Here is a 21783-nt window from a genome sequence, read left to right as displayed (position 1 = left end):
GTCGCGATCTCAATAACTCATCGAAATGCCACAAATTGCTTTACATTAAAAAATAACTAAAACCAAATAATGAAAACGAAGGCAAAACAAAAGGATCGAGTTAAGACCAACAAAAACAACAGAGCTTCAATAAAAAGACCGGAAAATAAAAAGACAAACAAACTGAAACGAAATTGAAACCGAAAACAAAATTACTCGTACATTTACAAAAACGAAAGGCACAGACAAAAACAACAAAAACCGACATACAAAATAAACGAGCGCACAAAGCTAAGGAAGCGAGCAAAATGAGCGGACAAAATTTTCGTACAAAATTCATTGACTTGGTCACTGACCGTCCTCAAGGTTTTTCGTATTTTCGTATGTGTTTTGCCAAGCCCACCAGCATTATGTATGTACTAGTATGTTTATAGATATGTATTGTTGCTAGTGAGCGCCCGGAACTCTTCGCCGCAAGCCGAGCCAGATCGCTGAGTACAGGACGCGCAAATTACAGCAAATGTGCGCAAATAATAACAACGAAAAGAAAAGCAACTGGCAAAAATGCCACAACAACAACAAAGTCAACAACAACAACAATTAACAACTAATGAAAGCAAAGTGCATATAAAATTGACGAATAAGCCGAAAGCCAGAGAAATATAACACGACAACCATGCATACGTGGAACTCAATGTAAGGTAAGTAGGTGGTGAGGAGTGGTATAGGGGGAGCTGTATGGCCGAAGAATGCATTGCACGACGCAATAAGCGTCGAAGTTTAACGAAAATACATGAGAAATTATGAGATCACAAAATGCACTCATTGCCCGTCGCTCAGTTCCCAACAACAGCAACACCCGACGCACGCAACACAAAAATGCATTCGCAATGCCACTGCAGCTGCAACTGCGCTCCACAACGCAAACGTCACGACGCGCCGCGCTAAGGCTCTGAGTCCCCCTTCTACATTTTTCGCTTGCTTTTACTTCTTGATTGGCAAATTATCCTACATTTACACTCGAAATTCGTAGATATGCGCCGAAAGAGTTGTGCGGCATTTTTCGGCTTCTCTTAAATAGTTTTTAGTTTTTATTATTTTTATCGAGGAAAAGAGAATGGGAACTTGTTCTCGCTGCATGAAAGGGAGTCCGAATGCAGACTTGATGCAATCAACGATCTTTTTTTTTTGTTTTTTTTTTTTGGTGGAGTCCCAGTAGAAGCAGTGCCTTCCCATCTGACAACCGGCAATTGTGAGCGCCGGTTTTGCGGGAGAAGAGTGATTAATTGGCTGGCATGCAATTGCCGACATTTAGGCGATAAGATGGCATTCATGACAGCAACAACAACAACAGCGAGCGGCTGTAACAAAATTCATAAAAATTAAAATGAATGCAAAATCAGTGGAAGGATGGACTGTTGACAATGTAATCTTGGGGATGTGAGTGGCTGCCGGAATGTGAGAGATAGCCGAACTAGTGTGACAACTTGGCTTACTATTATGCGCATAAATGAATAGAATTTACTTATTATCAGAATCATTTTTCTTTAGAGAATCCACATGGCGACAGAGTTTCAGTAGAGTCGCCTCCCATTTTAACCATTTTAACACTATGGAACTACGGCTTTGCAAATTTGAAATTACTAAAGTAATATTATATAACAAAGATTCGAAACGCATATACAAAACTGACTTCTCCACAAAATCTTTCGGTAACGGTAAAACTATACGTTCAGCAACTGTTCCATCAGCGGCAAAAATTTATAATTTCTCATGCGAAAAATAAGAGGCATCAAAAGTCTGAGTCCCGCCGAACTTTATAACTTGAAAACCCCTTAGTTTAAATGTGTGAAGACTTTATTTTGTTTTACGCTCTGTCATTCATATGCATAGTATTGTAAATCTAGCTGAGAAAAATTCAAATTTAAATTGCTCTCAGTTCGAAAGACTTGTGGTTTACATTGTTCCATGTTGAAAAGACGATGCCGGATCTCATCTCTGAAATCGATCATACTAGAAAAAGCAATGAGAACGTCTTAGATCTCAGAAGAACGTTCATTCACCTCATTTTACAGAGTATACTGTTGCTGCCGATGTTTTAAACTTATTTTTCGAAAAGCTGTATTCAGTAACTCCTACCGATTGGATTATTAAGGATATATGCCATCTCTGAACTGGATCATAACAGATACAATAATGAAAGTCATCTTCACCACATTTTCGAGGCTATACTCCTACTGCTTACGTATAGTCTGAATGTTTATATTAGACAAAAATTCGTCTTAACCTCCAAACATAAAAAAAATGCTCGACTTAGCTTCAGAATTCTAATAGAGCCGTGTATTCTACTCATCTGGGGATGATAAATAGCGATCTCCAGATAAAAGTTAAAGTCTTTTGTTGAGGAATTTCTCCTCTTTAAGGTGGGCTTCCCTCGATTTAAAACACTCTATGTTACTTTTACCTTCTTTAAGGAACACAGCTTCACCAAATCGATTCCACTCTTCTTACTAAAGTAAACAGTTCCTAGACACACCGGTGTAGTAAGTTCAGAGAAACCTTTACACCCTTATTAAAAATCATTTTTTCGGTTTTTGTATTTCGATCTATAATAACTAGGTTATGAATATATACATATAATTTTTTCAACAACGGCGATTACTTCGGTGAGCCGTTAGTCCTCTGCTTTCTCGAGAAATAAGATGGCTTAAAGAAGTAAATGATTAAAGCTTGAGTCTACAGGAAACTTAGACAGACATTTATAGTACTGACCAATGCAACCGTTATAGCCAAATTGCTGCAGCTGCACTTTTGCACTCCACCACGCAGTTGCCCCCACTACGACCATCGAAAATTTCCGGCAAACAAGCAACATCTTCTTGTATAGTGTTTCGCCTCTAAATGTTGGAGAGTGACCGACGTTGCCACCTGTTGGTGATTAACTAAATCCCAGCCATGACAAACTACCTAAGCTGATTATGAAATGCGCTAACTTGTTGCCACTGGAACATTAACTGTGCATCCACTTGCCTGCCACTGAGCAAGCAACGGTCGCGTGATTGTCTTGCAACGTCCATCTGCACGGATACGAATAATCCGGCAACAAGTTCCAAATTTCACTTGACAACCGAAAAGCAGCATCAAACATCATCAGCAACCATGGTGGCAACAGGTGTTTCAAGTAGTCTACCAGGCAGCCAATCCGACCATTCCGTCGGTCGGCAGCTTGGGTATTAGACAGTGCACAATAAAATTAGGAAGTTTAACATAATTGGACATTTCGAATGTTGCATTTTTGCCTTGACACCGGAGGCAAGCAAGCATCCTTCGTCATGGTCTCGCTGAATGCGGTGCCAAAATGAGCGACGTCCCCGTACAGGTTTTTGGCATGCAACGAAATTACTTTTTTGTGGCTTACACATTACACATTGCCTGTAGCTAAATGTAGTGAATGTGGCGATAAGAAAACGGAATTTATTGTTGTACAACATCATACGATTAGGGAATTGCAAGCCAACGCATAAGATTGACTGCGATCTTGTTGGTCACAGATCGCAAACTGCTCTCAACAAGAAGATGAGTAAACCTGTCTTGCACAACGACTCACACGGACTCTTGACCTTTGTGTCTTTAGTTGCGTATAATTTGTGCGAAAATGCTTTTTGGTTGTAAATCCCAGTACATAATTTTCAAGGAGCACAAAGCCACGCGCTAAGGTGACTAAGAGTTAAGAATTTATTAATTTGCTGGGATAGATGTCACGATTTCAGGTAGTGTAACATTATCTTCAAAACCTAAAGTTCTTGAAAAGTGCTTTGCTTCCTAGCCAGCTCTTGTGTTCAAACCCCTACTCTAGCGAAAATAACGGGTTTCCTTGATTATGACATTCGTATGTAACCTATTTGCTTTATAAAGTTTCAGTGGGGAGAACTAGGAGTCATTCAAAACTGACATCAGCTTGCTAAAAGAATTATCAAAGAGCACAATACTGTCAACTCTGGCGGATTGAGACGTACCAATATAAAAGTCTTGTTTCAATCAAGGTAGAAACACTTTCCTAAATGACGAGAACCGACAGGTTATTGGCGATTATGTGAATTCCTAAGAATAGTATTTTAAATCCGAATGATTGGCTCTGTCATGTATAATATAATATATAGTAAAAATAAAATCATAATTTCTGCCTTAGAATGAAGCCTATATTAAGTATAGTTAGAAAAATCCGATTTAAGTCAAATACGTACTATTTTATTTCATAACTTGTAATCATTTACTTGAAGCGAATTTTTCACTAGAAGAATTATTCGCCATAGACAGTAGCAGGTAGTAATCCCTTGTACCCAAGTTAGCCTTCTACGGTGAATATAACCGAGCTCCCGGAGCTTCTGAAGAGTCGTTATTCTGATGGAACACAGTTATTGTGTTCTACTTCTTCTTTGGTTCTACAACCGTGGGTCGGTCTGCGCCAAGAAAACACAACTTCGGTAGTTGTCTCTACCCCTTTTCGAGACAACGTCAGTTATACTACATCCCAAGTGCATGCAAGTCCCTATGTAATTGGTCCTTCCATTGAATGCGTGGGCGTTCTTGCTGCCATTGTCCACCCGTGGATTTCGATGCAAAGGAGCTTTTCACTGGAACATCATCTTCTATATGTAGGACATGACCTAGCTAGCGCATTCATTGGATTTTTATGCGCTTAACTATATTCATGTCGCTGTAGGGCTCACACAGTTCGTTTCATCTTCTTCGCTACAGATCACTCACGTGGACGGCTGCTTAAGGTGCTTTCTCATCTCAGTTCATGATAATACGATAATGGTAAGAGGTAACTTAGTTCGTGGAGAGATGAATTTACTTCTTAGTTACCCACCGATCCCAAAGTAGCACATGATAGCCAGAGTTGTTCTGGCCTTGATCTCCAGACTTAGATTTGTGGTGGCATTTATGCTGGTTCCATGATAGACAAATTTCTTTACGTTTTCAAATTTATAGCTGGCAACAATGACGTAGACGTCCCAAGACGTGTGATCTCCAGGTACGCTGTCTTGTCCTCGTTCACTTAAAGATCAACATCTTTTACTTCCTTTTCTAGGCTGAAAAATATTGCGCGAATAGGCGACGCGGCTATATTCTTAATTCCTATGCTATCAATGTCATCTGCGCATCCCAGTAGAATTGTCCTTTTAAAGTAAATAGTGCCACTGCGGTTCAGATTAGCGGCGCGTGTCACTTTTTCCAGCATTATATTGAGGAGGGCGCACAAGAGGCAATCATTCTGTTTAAAACCTCGCCTGGTGTGGAATTGTTCGGTGAGGTGCTTTGAGATTTTGACCTCTTCAACGGAGCTGATGGTTCTGTTCAACATCATTAACGTATGAGTTTAACACTCACTATCTAATTGCAGCGAAGGTACGCACACAGGTATTCCCCTATTGGACAAAATGGACCGATTCTGTTCGAATGCTTTCTTAAGACTGTCAAATTGTTAACAGTACAGGTCAAGATTAAGAGTTTTACCGTAGCGTGGCAGCTGATAGTAGATGATTCCCTGTCAATCCCACCAAATACATAGCAAATCATTCTTAACATTCACGACTGGAAAGGTTTTCTTCTTGAAATTTACTCTTTCTAATGCCATATACTTGTATGTAGGTTATAGGGTAATCGTACTACAAACTCGAGATACAGATTACTAAGGCCATCTCATGGATATATAATGGATTTCTTTTAACTAGACCTCGTATAAAGCCAACTAATTGTTTTCTAAAAAATTCTATTTGTAAAAAGATGTACGCACTTAAATCTTCGGAAGTCTAAGTCAAATTTTAAAGACTTCCTTTCGATGCAAAATAAGCTTTCAAATTGAGTGTATACCGTATTTATATAATTTTATTGCTTTGACGCAATTAGCAAAGTAAGCTGCGATACCGCAAATACTCCAAAGCAGGTCCTTATCTTTTATTATCAGTAAAAAATTACGATAAAATGCTAGAAATTATGCGATCCAAACACAGGCAATGGACCAAAACATACGCAATCGGTTTTCAAACGCAGTTGACACATTTCTCCAGCAAACGCTATGAACATGTTGCAAGCTAATGCGATTGCCATAAATTCCCATTACCGTTTGCAGCTGCTGCCGCCCTTTACCATCAGAACGGACGCACATGATCAAGTGTGGCGATCCACTAAAATCGATCGTCTTCATACACCTGCCTGACACGCAGCTGTCCACCCGCTGCCAGCGCAATCGACAACAAGCGCGACGTTGCGTGCAACACCTTTCCGACGCGTTCCACACTAATCATCTCATGCAAATCGGAAGTGCCGCATGTGCAAGAAAAAACGTGAATGAGCAAAAGGACCATCCTCAAATGCGGCAATCCAATGTTAAACTGTTTGCTCCAACCAAATTGCAAGATACAGCTTCTGCCACAGTCGCCAATGCTGTTGTAAGTAAGTTGCAATGTGGCAGGCAATTGTTGAAAAAAAATATAAACCAACACCAACTTATTGCTTGTAAATGCCTGCGGCGGCACTACGCCACATCATCTTCGTGCAACACACTGCTCGCATTGTTGCATTTGTGTATGTGTGTGTGTGGCGCGCGTCGTTAAGTGCCACGCGTTGGCGCGCATGCGCAATCCATAGCTGCGCATTCAATTTCCATAGTGACTCGTTCGCTCCACAAATTCTCCGCCTGCCGTGCACCGCGCTTAGCCATATTGTTGGCGTGCTGTCGTTATTGTTCTTGTTGTTGTTGTTGCTGCTGTTATTGCAAATGTTGCCCATGTTGCACACGCTCTCGCTTGTTGTTGCTATTGCCGCTACTGTTTAAATAATGTTTACATATCTCAATCAGCGCAGATATCACCTTTGCGACCTTACATACCAACAACAATAACAGCAACACCGCTACCGCCAGCAGCCGAGCTGATCCGCCCCATTCATGACGTGCCGCCGCGCAAAACACCCAAGTTAAACTGTACTGTACAGCAACAACAACAACAAGAAGCACATGTAGTCGGTGGCAGTTGCTCGCGCATGTCTATTGCTCCTCTAGTGTCCGTCCAGTGCCTACACTTCGCCTGCAACTCCACCTCGCTTTGTACATTTTTATTTCCTTAGTAGCTCATCTCCACGGCGCATCGTGAGTCGGCCGCCTAATGCTGTTGTTGTTACCAGCATTACTGCCGCCTTTTTTCTGTTGTTGTTGTTGTTGTTGTTATTGTTGTTGGTCGTTACATAGCTGTGCTGTGTGTCTGCCTCTGTGCCTGGGTGTCTTAGCGCCTCAGTGTGGCATGGCTGCTTTGTGGCATGGTCTTTCTTGTTACTTAGTCGCGTGGCTCACTCACACTCACTCATCATACATACAAACATGAGCTAGCCAGCTAGCGCGCGCTCGCTTGCATTCAGTGCCATTTTACAATCTGTTAACAATGGTTATAAATCCATTTGTAGTCGTGGCAATTTATGCCAACACCTATTAAGTTGTTACATTCAATTGTCTGATTTTTTATGATCTCAATGACACAAATCAACACATTCACAATAGACCAACAACAACAATAACAATAACAATAACAATGGTGTTGTATTTACAAAAAGGGCTACACTAAGCACTTGATTATCTGCATACATATTTACATAATGTTATGCAATGTTTACATTCGTATGGAAATGGGTCGGCCTGTTGTTGGAGGCGTTTTAATGACGGATTTTCCAATTGGCATCTTTATCGGATTGGGAATGTGAAGATTAGTGTTATAAGCCAACTCGTTTAATAGCTACTAAATATGAGTATATCATTCTCCGAAGATGAAAGTCTACAAGTCAGAAAGGAACATTAAAATTCAAGCAATAATTATATGGCAAAGTCTTCCTCTTCTTTCCATTCTCTCTCACTCTCATAAAAATAACCGCACAAAATTATATACTGGTATCTCATACTTACAAGTATATTAAGATGCTCACGACGCAACGATTACACAGGACCACACTCCAGCTATTTATAATCGTTAACAAATCTTTGCCTAAAGTCTTTCTTAATGAGCGTAATTAGAATGGCAGTAGCGACAAATTTGTGTTTAAGGTTTTGTGTTTAAAAATCTCTGATTTTACTTTTAATTCATGCAATGGGGAACCGTGGAAAAGTCGAAGTTAGGTTTTCTTCTTTCTGTCTTCGCTATTTCATCAGGATGTATAGATGTATGAGATCTGAGGTATTTTAGCCTTGATCTGGCAACGGTGAGACAATTCACGCAGGATATGTTGAGATAATTCTATCTCATCTTCTTTCAGGCGGCTTATACAAGTATAACTGGCTGACACCCGCTAAAAGTTTCAATCTTACCGCCTGAATCCCGATCGCACAGTGTCCAGTTAGAATTCCTATAACTATTGAAAGACATTTATCTTTTGACTCTACATGAATCATATCAACATTCAAATCTCCTCAACTGTTTTTAAAATATATACTAATCCGAACTCACCAAATTTCAATAATTTTGCTAGAAAGCTCTAAGTGCATACTTTCCATTATAGTTGAGATATTTTACCTAGATGCAAGGACATTCAAATATAGTGATGTCACCAATACACTGCAAAGTATAGCAAAATATTTCACTTCTTCTCTTAATCTTACCAACCAAGCATACAAATGTCCAGCTGGCTGTTTGTCTTTTATAGAAGAAAGAGTTGCTTAAGAATTATTATTTTGTATATATAACCCAGGTCAAGATGCCTTTTAAGAGTCTTGCATATAAAAAAAAACGTAAACAAATTTTTCTATAATATTTAAGTAAGTTGTTATTTTTATTGTTACAACAAATAATATTTCAACTACTTTTTGATTGAACATGATGTGGCCGTAATTGTAAAGCTTAATCCAATCCAAGCATTTTATTTTAAACAAATGTATTCCCGATTCGGAGGAAAAACATAGAAAGTACAACGGCATATAATCCTAGTCAGTCTAAATAAGCCCAAGCTTTTGGTAGAAAAGTTAAGGGGTTGAGTAACCCTCTATACAGGGCATCACTGGTTACCACAGTCTTCAACAGTTTTAAACGGCTAAAAGGACTATCTTGCGTAAAGTACGTGCTTTGAACGGATTAGAGAAATTATATAACTCCAAACAAAAAAAAAACTAAAATATTTACCTGTAGTATGTTTCTCAGAATATTGATATGGCTCGCTATTAGGGAGTTTATAACTGGCGCTTGCACCCCAGAATTTGTGTCTACATACTTTTATTTGCGGAATGTATATTATCATCAAGTTCGACAAAAGCGGTGACACACATACGGCTACTAGATATAATAAGAAAATGTTTCTGTGCAGTGATACATTCCGAAGTCGATCACTATTTAGAAAATGTTGATTAAGATAACACAAATTTTGGTTTTTGGGTAATTTATTCCCCTCTGAGGCATATATTGAGCATGGATAGTTGGCTTTGTTCTAGTCCCTGTTGTTGTTCCATTGAAACACGTTCTGTTGAGTTTACCTTTAGTGCGCTGTGACGTTTCTAAGAACTATTTTTGAGAGTACCAAGCGAAAAGACAATATTCGGTTTTTTTTTTACCCACCCTAATATCGATGTATATAATATGCATAGAATAAAATAAATTTGTCTACATATGTATTTTTTATTAAAATTACTTTCTTCATAGCTGCGCTGAATTTGTTTGTAATTCCAGAAATTAATTACAAAATTATTTAGTGACCAGCATCTCTACGTACCACCTCCAACTACCGTTCTATCCATATAAATGTTGGTTTTTTCAATTCTCTGTTTGCTATTTCTCTGTTTCCAAATTAATTTTAAACTGAATTAGTACATTTTTCTATTTAAAAAATAAATTGGTGCAATTAGTAGCAGCTGGCGATGGATGGTTCGGTCACTCTGGGGGGTGAGCGGTTAGAGGGTATGGCAAATGGATAAGTCTAGCAGCGCTATGACCAGCCAAATAAATTGCATGTGAAGGCGAGAAAAAGGCAGGAACTCATACAACAAAAAAAAAATAACAAAAAATATTACTGGGTGCAAAGCAAACGACAATAATTTAATGAGACAAAAATAGGTTAGGCACTATGGGAGAAGGGTATGAGCGGCACTGCATTGCAATGGTATTTACATGTATGAAATATTATAACGAAGTGATATAGCAAATTTAAAAGCAAAATAAAACTAAGTATCATTCGCATGTAGAATATCTAATTTGACAAGCAGGCGGATACCCGCGCGCTCCAACACCGAGCGAACGCCGCCGTTGGCGTGACAGGCGATGTTGTGGGCAAGAGGAGGTGGAAGAGGGTGCGTCCATTTGCGACAGCGTGTGTTTCATTAAAATTCGACGGATTGAAATGCGGAATACGAAATCGACTAAACGTACGCCGATAGAGTACAGCGGTGGTGCAACAACAACAACAACAATAATAATAGTAATAATAACAATAACAACAACGAAAGCGACAACCGTCGTCTAAATGGCAAGAAAAAACGGTTGAAATAGTAATAGCAATAGCAACAACAACAATTGCAGTCACAGTGGCGTCGCTGACGGCTACACAGCGTCAGAGCGACGGCGAGAATAAATCGTTTTCTAGGAAATCCAGTTTTGGCGGCGAAACTGGATTTAAAAGCGTTTTTTCCGCTGCTGCACTGGCTTTGTTGCTTTTTTCTGCCTTTGAATCGCCCAAGCAGCAGCCCACAACAACAACAATAACAACAACAACAACAAATGACAGTGCATGCAATTACAACAAGTAATCAAACACACACCAAATAGCGCGATGCTCGAGGGGCCTAAAACGCGGCAAATACAGCTAAAGCAAAAGCAACAACAACAACGAAACTAGTGAAAACAACAACACTACTAGCCTGGTATTGTCACGCAGCCAAAGCTTAAATTTTTGTTGTTGCTGTTACTGTTGCTGTTGCATTTGCAACAAGTGATGAATATGGAACTTGGCTTTGACTTTGAGACATGACTTTGGCCTCTGCGACGCGTAAAAGACCAAGTCTGTCCATAGACTGCTGTTGTTGTTGTTGTCTTGTCATTGCTTACTTAAACGTTATGCTACTGTTATTCGCCGCGTTGTAGTTGTTGCATATAAACGCATTTATTCGTTGTTACCGTGAATTTCTTTTTTTCATGTTTTTACAATCGCTCGTCTTGGCAGCTAACCGCAGACACCCCCTTTGTTGTTGTTGTTGTTGTACTAGCTGTTTGCTATATTTTTATTTTGTTTGTGTTTTTTTTTTTTATCCAAGTCACTCATTCACTCCACATTACATCACGAATGCAACGACAGAATTGGTCAAGCTGCAAAAACGCTTACAAATAAATATAAATACCCACACATGCACATACACACGTAAGCACATACGTATACACATGCATTACTGCATTCGTTTAGTCGCTTAAAACCAAGATAGTTAGCTACGTACGCCTTGACTGCCGCTGAATTGAGCATCGACAGCAACCGCTCAAGCACCAGCAACACCGTTCACCGAACGCCGAGCGCTGATCGCCAATCACCGATGCCAGAAACTGTGCTGTGCGGTAATGGCGAAAAAATGTCATAAATAAATTACACCAACCAATTGTCAGCACACTGTGGCATCTAATAGTTTGCCAACAACCATGGTACAGAAATATATTTGTACATCGGCTTAGATGCCATTTTGTGATAACCCAGGTGTTCAAAAGCTATAAAATTATAAAATTCTTATGGCTCAAACTAATAAAAAGTTGAGAAGACCGATAGCTAAAATATCCTAATGCGAAAGCCACCGAACCCAACCACATTTTGGTTATAAAAAGATATTGGCAATTCTACCATCAGATCAAATTTGACTCAAACAATTGTTATAAATCTCAGCTGCGATGAACTCCAATGATGCGTTCGATGAATGTAGGGTCCTCAGTTGAGCTGCTCTGCTAACTCTCGGATGACCACACGACGTTGTTCAAGCACTGCTTCTTTAAAATTTTCGATTTTATTGTTGTTAACAGAGGTGAATGGACGACTCACATTAGACAATTTTTCAATTACTTCAGACCATCACTGAATATATTGTGCCGTTGAAATACTTATGTTTCTGATAAAATAGACTCATCAAAGCATTTTTTGCAACATTTTCAACGATTCAACGTAGCCGTAATTCTGTTGAAAACGCAAAATTTCAATCAAACTCGTTGAGATGATATTATTTCAAGCTTACATTATAATGGAATGCCTTATAGTCCTACGAAAGAAAATTAAAAAAAACAAGATAAATGACGCTTTGCTTCTGTTCATAATTCAGCCAGCGCGAGCCATCTCTGACGGCGATAACCTTAATCGACTAAAATGTCTGCTCGGCGAGTCCTTTTTTTAAGTCTGGTGACAAAAAAATTCTCATGGAGCAGCGGTGCGTAACCTAATTGTATCATCGTCCGCAACCAAAGCCGGTCGCATCGTCCCAATGATTTCAAATAGAAGAGTTCTTTGCGGTTTTGACTTTTTCCAAGTAGATTATGTAAATCAACAATTGTGAATATCCGAAAATGGTTGCGATCACTTTCTGACTGAAAATATTCATTAACTACGGAGCAGCTTCGCCTTTCGAAGTTTTATGTTACGATAGTCCCTTGATTTTTGTTGTATGGATAGCATGTAGCATGTTTTTTCGACAGCTACAAAACAACGCAGAAACTTCCACAAGTTATGCTAAAAAAGCGTCAAACGCTGCTGTGGAATGATGTTACGGTTGTGCTTTTTTATCCGGTATAAACGCAGCACACCTCACGCCGATAGGTTTGCTTATGCCCAGTAGTTCATATAGAGTATGATTTTTTTTTTGCTTAGCCTAAGGGTAAAATCTGTAAATTCTAAAAAAAGAAAATTTTTGGACAAAAAAAAAAATTTTAACATCTAGTTTTAAAGTAAACTTCGAGTTAAAAATTTATTTTGGTTTAAACTCTTTATATTTGTATAGAAATTACCGTCTGTGACAGTTTTTGTCTCAAAATTTATTTTAACGCTTATGGAAAGCATGTTGTCGTTTAAGACTTTTTTTTGAAACTCCAGTAATGATCACACAAATTTTTTTTAAGTTGATAACTTTTAATTGGCCAGAAGTAGGACTCTCCACAGCTTCTAGAACACTTTTTTACGAAATAAAAATTTTAACTAGAAAATTTATTTTAAAACTGAGTGGGATATTAAAATTTTTTTATTTTTTTAAAATCTACAAAATTTACACTCAGGCCAGGCAAAACAAAAAAAAAAATTTTCGCTCCACCCTAATGATTAATGACTTTTTCATACCGAAAGAATATTCGGTGCGTTATTGCTGACATACGGCCCCGATTGCGGCAAAAAGTGGTCGGAAAATGAGCACTTTCGGCTGAAATTTATTCGGTCGCTTCCCCGAAATCATTTTAAAACCATTTATTCATAACGTAAAACAGAGGAAATGACCTGCGCTGCCTTGGAGAGACCAAGTAAAAAAAAAAAATTTGGTTTTACTTGACTTTACACGACTTAACGCCATTTGGATCGTCTATACAAAGTAAAACGTCTCTCCATTTTTTGCCAACTGGGTAAGCGCTGGCCAACAAACATTTAGTTTGTGTTTGTGGGCACGCAACAACTACAGTCGCGCTAAATAAAATGCCATAAATGATTGACGTGATTTTCAGTAGTATTTTGTTGACAACCGTTTCTTTTATGATTGCTTGTGTACATACAGACACATGTATGTATGGGCGAGTGTGTGTGTTGTGCCTTGCAACAGCTAAGAGCGTTGTCAACAAATGGCAAGATGGTACTAACAGCAATAACAAAAACAACATCGCATTGTAAAAAACGCTAGTTTTAAGAATTTCAAATGCTTTCTCGGTAAATTAACTAAAAATGCTGAAAACGCCGCTTTGCTGGCTGGCATACGCCTGGACACTAGCGCGCCAGCCAGCCAGCCAGCCCCAACGCATTACCGCGTAGAATATTTATATGTATGTGTGAGTGTGTATCACACAACAATATGTGTGTGTGTATGCAATTTCCTATTTTACTAATGTGGCCATTAACGATGTGGCTTAAATGCATTTTTAACTCGACTCATAATTATGCTTAAGTTTTGCTGCTGTCGCCAATTGTGCGCCAACGCGCGTCTCTCGCCGCCGGCCGTTGTGCGGGCACGGCAAAAGCAACTTGTCGCTGTTGTCATTATTGTTAACTTGTTTAGTGATTTTATAATTAGGTTTTCATTTGAAATCGCCACTGGAATTAGTTAGTTTGACTTACCACTTGGCCGTTCTTACGTATTGTACATTTGTTACTTTTTCAAGCGTGTTATGCATCGCTTGTTGTTGTTCTGTATTATTTTTCTTGCATTTTTCAAGTTGCGTCGCAGTTAGAGACTATCTGTGTTTTTTCTTCTGGTTTTTTTTTTTTTTTTTTTTTTTTTTGCTTTTGGTGGCAACATTGTTTAATTCTCGCTCGAAAAGTATCTAAGCTGCGCCTATCAACTGGTGGCAAGTATGTAGCATGTAAGCGCGCCGGCGCAGGCGTGTCGTGGCCATTTGTCGATTTGGGATGCAAGAGTTCTTGGAAGCGTCGCTAACACAACGCGGATCAGTATGCATGAACAAGGATAACTAACTAACACACTCACACACACACACAAGCAGTACATAAATATATGTGTATATATATATGTGTGTGTGGACATGTTTAGCCATATATTATGCACCTCATTCGCCGCTTTTGCCTCTTTTTTATTGGCGTTTTTGTTCCACATTTGTTATTTGATTGTTTTTTGGTTCGAATGAGCACGCTGATTACATTTAATTGCTCGCGAGCGTATTAACTAAATATGTACATGCGTTTTACAAGATTACTGCCGGCGACCGCTCTATAAATGGTTCGCGTTGTCCAGCAAGCAAGAAAAGTAGGAAAAGAAGACACAAATGAAATTGTTAAGTTTTAGTGGGCGCCACAAGCAAACAAAGCTATATGCAACATGCATATACATATTTCTACTTTTACTGGTTTTATATGCATATATATGCTTTTACGAATATAGGTATAACATATTTTATATGTATCCACATTGTGCCCGATATGGTTATAAACTATCGCAAGATCATTAAAAATCCATAAAATAATTTTTTAATACGTTTATTACAGTATTTATATTGGCATAATGACATAAGTATTTATAAGTATACAGATTTAAATCTAATATACGCAATAAAAATTCGTTTTGTTTTCTGTTTTCAGGAAAAAAACATTCTATCCAACATTTGGTAAGTTAAAAACATCATAATATATTTTACTTCATACTATTTTCATGTCACTTGATGTTGTAGCTAAAACTTTAACTTCGGCTGCACCCTTCATAAATGCAGCAGGTTCCTTAAAATAATTTGATTTTGACCATTCAAGTTGTATGGCAGCTATATGATATAGTGATTCGATGCAAACAATTTCTTTGGAAGTTGCACCATTGTCACACACACAATAACCCATGCTAAAGTATGTGAAAATATCTCGTTAAAAACATAAGTTTTCCATATAAAAATTTGATTCCGATCGTCCAGTTTGTATGACAGCTATATGCTATTGTGGTCCGATATCAGCGTTTTCTACCAACGAGCAGCTTTTAGGAGAGAAAATTAAGGGACTAGTTCCCTTATTTACAGACAGACGGACATGGCTGAATTGCTTTTGCTCCTCAAGCTGATCATTTATAAACACAATTTATAGGATTTCCAACGTTCTCTTCTGGGTGTTTTAAACTTCGTGGCAAACTTAATATACCCTAATCTATACCCGACATTTCACCCCACTCTCCTTTAATTTTTAATTAAGGACTCTAGTCCCAGCACTCTTATAAATTCAAGAATAAGGCTAGGCGCTAGGAAGTCCATGCGTTTCCTGCTAAGATGCATGTATTCCAGGGTTTTGTTCCTGCGTCTGCTCTAAACATTGTCTATATCAATTATATGGGTGTTTCATAAGCCTGCAGTTACCGGTTTATATTGAGACGATTTATTATTTATTTTTACCACTTGTTGGTTGTATCCTCGTAGTAAAAGTCTAGCTTTGGCGCAACCCAGATGTTTGCTACCAACGCTTTTCTCTTTCTGTCCTTTCCTCCTTACGTAGTAATTCTCTTATAGTATGTATACCAACTAGAAAGGAGCGTTTTTGGTAGCCGCTGCAGAGCGTACAAGCTTATCTGCCCTTCATTATTTACCTTTGTGTCACGGATAGGATGCTAAGCCGACTAACAAATTTCTTAACCAATAGCGATTTAATCTCGTAAAACAAGATCGCTTTGATTACCTTTGACTATTGTTAAATATAGCGCATTGCTCATTTTGACAGATATGCCCTGCTTTCGAGAGAAGGGCTCCCCTCAGCCTCTGCAACTTGCAAAGTTGAGGCCTCACTGATGTCATTGAGGTTCTCACACCCCACACCAACGCACCATATGTGATTATCGGACTTACGATCATGCTATACATCCACCTTACGCTATATGGCTTCCAGGCTTCCACAGGATTTTCCGACCAGGCGTTAGCATACATGAATATGAGTTCTTTTGTGGCTTAAACTATAGTATTCCCTACGTATGTACTTATTCACCGAAAAGTTGAGGACATCATCGTGAGGTACAGATATTTGACCACATTCGACCTATTTATTGCTGTGCTAATCCCCAACAGGGATCTTCTATAAGCGAAAGGAAAATTGCTCGGTTTAGATGGGTTTAAGTTTATTCTATTATATAGACTTAATAGGCAACTTTAAAAATTGCTATGAATTTGTGCAAAACAGCGATTCATGCGTCTGGATGTTGTTCGGTATAAAGTCTACAATACTCCGAACAAATATCGGCTGCTAGCAAACACCGTTTATATATAAAACTGTAATTAAAAAAACTAAAACTGAGACTAGCAGACTCTATTAAAGCTCGAATTATTAGAGTGCGAGAAAGGACTGACAGTTGACAAGAGTTGCGCCAACAATCATAATCACATCCTGATGGATGAAGTTATCAAATGTTGCCGTTGATGAACGCGAACATGCTCCAAACGCTACTGTCAAAGCCGGCATAATCAAGTGTGTGTAGCGGAGAGGGGTTAAAGTGCTACGCACTATACCACCGACCACCACTCCGCGCGCCGCTGCGCTACAAATTCTTTTTATTTCACAAAAAAATTGCACCAATTGGACGCATCCACTATTAGCGCTGACCAAACACTGAGCGCGCGCCGCCAACACAGCACACTTGCCCACACCGGCGCGCGGCGCCACGCCATGCAAACCGAATTCTACGACAGTAATAACAAACAATGCGCAAAAAAAACATGGAAACAATTCAAAAGTTGAGTGCTTTTCAAACAAAAAGAGGAGAAAAAATGCGCCAAGCAACAATGCGTTGCGTAGCGGTCGAATGCGGGGGAGCGCAGTGCGCGGGGCGTTTGTTGACGACGGTGAAAAAAAGTGAACGAAATGAAAAATCCAGAAAATTAAAATAAAACAATGCGATGGCAAACAACGCACTGGTTTACGCATGAAGAGATTTCGGTTGCGGCTGAGTGACGAACTTGCCTGCTGCGTTGCATGCACGCATTTTGCAATTCGTGCATATTGTTGCTGCTGCAACCGCATTTGCGAGTGGCTCGCAGTGCATTCTGTACTTATTGTTGTTGTTTCTATACTTTTATTTTTCAGTTGTCTATGTGAATGTGAATATGTCAGATTTCGAATTTTTTTATTTTTCATTATCCTCGGCCCGTCCCATTTCAGCCGCTGCGTCCCGTTAGCAAACAAGCGCTCGCCCCACCTACCGCGCACCAACCTCAACAGCAGAACGCATCACTTCGCATCAGCGTCAACGACGCATTCAAATCTGTTTGATGGACGGCAATTTCGCTGTTAATATATTTGAATTGTGTACGCAATTTCGTTGTTGTGGCATGCCGCACACAAGCACACGCGTCACACTCTTATGTGTACTCGTATATGTGCGCGCTGCACTTTGTTAGCTTTAAGGATGAGCTGCGCCTAACTGCGTAAGTCATCCTGTGTTAGCGCTAATACAACAACAACAACAACAATTGCCATATCAGCAGCAACGATTTCGATTAAGCGCAGGGCGGCGTGCTCAGGCAATGAAATCATCTTGCTGTCACGGCTTACTGGGTTGGCTGGCTGACTTCCACGCTGCGTAGTTGTTGCAGTTGGGAGTCTGTTTGCAAACGCATTCACAACATGATGACAATTAAATGCATTGCAATGCAAAAATAACAACAACAACAGGGGTATAAAAGTTGGGCAACAACAATGCGCACAGCAAGAAAATTGCCAGTGTAGCAAGCGGAGCGTGTATTATATCGGTACGGTGTACATACACACACACATACGCGCGCCCAACCACACATCGTCATCTGACCGGCAAATGCGGCAGGCAGCAGCCGGCAGCATTAGATGCGCATTGCTGCAACATGCCAACAATACAGTTATCTGCGTATTTTAAGCTTTTTTTGATTATCTCTGCAGCCTGTTTGTTTATATATGTGTACATATATATTTTTTTTTACCCTCTCAAATGCACAAAGCTTCGAGTTTCATTTTGCTGCTATTGTTGCAGTTACTTCCATCGTGTGTGTTGTTTTTGTAATTTTTTGTTGTTTAATTTACAACTTGAAAATCAGCAATTCAGTGCAATTTGCATTTGATTTTAATTTTGAAATTGTTTTGTATTGGTTGTTGCGCGTTTGTTGTTGCTTTGCGATGTTTATTATCATTGATGCTCCCTTTTGCCACAAATATTGTTTACTACTGCAACCGCTAATGTTTGCAATTGTTGTTATGACATAGCATTGTTTTTGTTACACATATCCCTGTTGTTGTTCTTGTTGCTGCTGTTAAGTTAATAGCAACGAATTAAGTTTATTAATTTATTTAATGTGCACTTAATTACACCATATATTTGCCAGCGTTGCTTTTGAGTGTGCGTTGTCACTGCTGGAGTGCTTCACCGGCGCGCGCTTGTTGTTGTTGCTGTTACTTTTGCCATAATGTTCATACATACCTTCTGGATTATATTAATTTCTATTGAAGCAGGTCTTTAAAGAATACATTTTTTTCTCATATTAAACTCTGCAGTTAGCGTCACATACACCATCTGATCATATTTGACCCGGACGGATAACAAAAAACAAATTTTTCACGTGTTTTAATACGAATTTTTATTATCGTCCTAAAATAGGCAAGAGTCTAGCATTTAAACGCTTCATACCCAAAACTTTAACCACAATATGTTGAGTCAATTCAAAAGAGACTTTGAGAGCCTCTGCTATCTCTCTGATGCATATAGGACGATTTTCAAGTACAGTTTCATTTACTTTTCGATTTTATCGTCTTTATATAACAGAGGTGGTTGGACGACTCGCATGAGGCAAGTTTTCACAAGTTTCAAATACTTATGTACCTGCTATAGCAGACTCCCAAAAATACATCTGAAAAATTGTAAACTATTCCGTAGTCGCGATTCCATTGGAAACACAAAACTTCTAGCTAACACGTTGCCACATTTTTTTTCTGTTGTAAAATTCGCGACTAAACTGTGGAGAACAAACTTCACTCGAACAAAAAGAAAAGTTGTACCAATTTAGGAAAAAATGTGTAACGATTTGGTTTGTGCGCGGAGTTTATATGGACAAATTTGATGCGTCACTTCTAACTGCACAATTTCAATGCTAAACGTCTACTTTCGAAATTGTAACTGTATTTGCTCTTCTGCCAATTAAAGCAATTTACTTCCATCTTCCCTTTGTCTTTTCATTTCTAATTCTCTACTGTAAAAACGTAAGCATCTTTTACGATCCGGTCAAAAAGTAGTACTCTCTGTAATTTTAATTTAGTTGAAAGCATATCCATATTCAGTACCAACAACTCTGTTTACTTCTAAAGAACTTAGTACATGACTCCCTAATCAATGAGTATCTTGTTTGTTTCATCTATACTCATCTATATTCCCCTTGAACATCCCAAGAATGCTTAAAACATTCAAAAAAAGGACACTTGATTTGATATATATTTATACCCTGAACAGGGGTTAAGTTTGCCACGAAGTTTATAACATCCAGAAAAACACGTCGGAGACCCTATAAAATGTATACATAAATGATCAGCATGTTGAGCTGAGTTGATTTAGCCATCTCTCTGTAAATAGGAGAACCAGTCCTTGAGCTTTTAATGTATCGTTCTGAAATTTTGCTGCTAATATGCTGCTCATTTGTCAGAACGGCCGATCCAGGACCACTGTAGCATATAGCTGTCATACAAACTTAACAATCGGAATCAAGTGTTTTTATGGAAAACTCTTTAATTTGACGAGATATCTTTACGAAATTAGATCGGAATCAAGTGCTTGTGAGCAGCCTTTGTATTTGTGAAGGGTATTATAGTTTCGGTGCAACCAAAGTTAACGATTTTTCTTGTTTTTTGTTGCAACCAACAGTAATCTTTTCAGATAGTCGCCTCGCCCTTTTTTGCCTTCCTAACCTTCCAAAGATTAAAAACTGCTATGGAATATTGTGCTGAACCGTCAAATCATCAGCTTTATGTTTCGAACTAAAAATAATGAACAACGAACTAAAGTTGCATTTATTAGTATCCAAATTATGAAATTAAAAGGCGAATCTGACTCAAATTCGGGGAACTAAGGACAATACTATAGCGGTATTCAGGCTTACAACACATTGTTTGCAACATTTGCTCATTTTTCATTTATTTATCTGGCTCATACCATGTGGTAAGATATATGGAACCTACCCTTAAAATGCAAAAGCAATTAATTCTTACTTACATTGTTTTTCCCGATTTTAGCAATCTAATTTCATAAACAAAAATAGCCGCAAGATTGTGTTCAATTTTTTGCAGAGGCTCCAATTTGATTTTAAAAAAATTGTCGAAGGTTTCCCAACGAATAACCGCTAACTTAAAAAATTTATATTGTAACATAGGTACGAAACGTATAGTCGAAACAGAATGAAATTGATTATTTTTGGGAATGACTTCTTATGGCTATGGGAGCATGCGAGATATCAGAAGAATTGAGAATTGATTGTTATTTTCACCAAGTTTTCCAAAGGATCTGACTACTAGTTTTCAATTTTCCCGATCTTCAAGACGTTATCAGTTATAGACATGGTTATTGGACTGTATTCGTCCATCTTAAGTGCTAAAAAAAGCTTAGTTGTTTCATGAAGTGAAACGCCTTTTATCTCTTACTGTCTTAGAGTTATGGAGCTGGAGTTTCATGACTCGTTTGAAGTATTATTTATATTGCATATATTCTTTATTTTGCGTATAACTTTACAGAAACACTATTACAATCTAGGCACATAACCCGGAAGAACTCGTGTATTTATTCAATTAATTTGTATATTTTTAGAAATATATATCATAAATAGATATATATCTGAAGGTTTCTTTTTGTAAGAAAATGCTGTCTTTCGATGTATTTCTTTCAAAAATAAACTCGAGTTTAAGCTTTTGGATACATGAAAAACAGCGAAGGTATAAGGAAGTCTCTAGAGAAACTTTGAGTTTAATTTGAATATTCTTTGTATGTCTGTCGGGATGAAATGCCAAAATAGTGACTTTTTCAATTACGCTGAAACGTTTACTAAAAATGGTGTTTAAGGCGAGTTAAAAAACAAAACGAGTGTATGGTAAACTCTGAGTTTGAGAGTTGACACAAGTCCTTATGTTCAAAGATTTTTC

General features: G+C 38.5%; 1 long non-coding RNA gene across 1 annotated transcript; it reads left to right on the top strand.

The window, feature by feature from the left end:
• The first annotated feature begins 385 nt into the window (after positions 1-385).
• Positions 386-21417, top strand: LOC118681990 (uncharacterized). Its single transcript, XR_004977684.2, has 4 exons — positions 386-680; positions 15259-15284; positions 20516-20809; positions 20884-21417. It is a non-coding gene; the product is annotated as an uncharacterized lncRNA (long non-coding RNA).
• The last annotated feature ends 366 nt before the right edge of the window (positions 21418-21783 follow it).

This window comes from Bactrocera oleae, chromosome 2 (assembly GCF_042242935.1).
Source record: "Bactrocera oleae isolate idBacOlea1 chromosome 2, idBacOlea1, whole genome shotgun sequence".
NCBI lineage: Eukaryota > Metazoa > Arthropoda > Insecta > Diptera > Tephritidae > Bactrocera > Bactrocera oleae.
The sequence above is the reverse complement of the archived record's forward strand: the minus strand, read 5'-3'. Positions and strand labels throughout refer to the sequence as shown.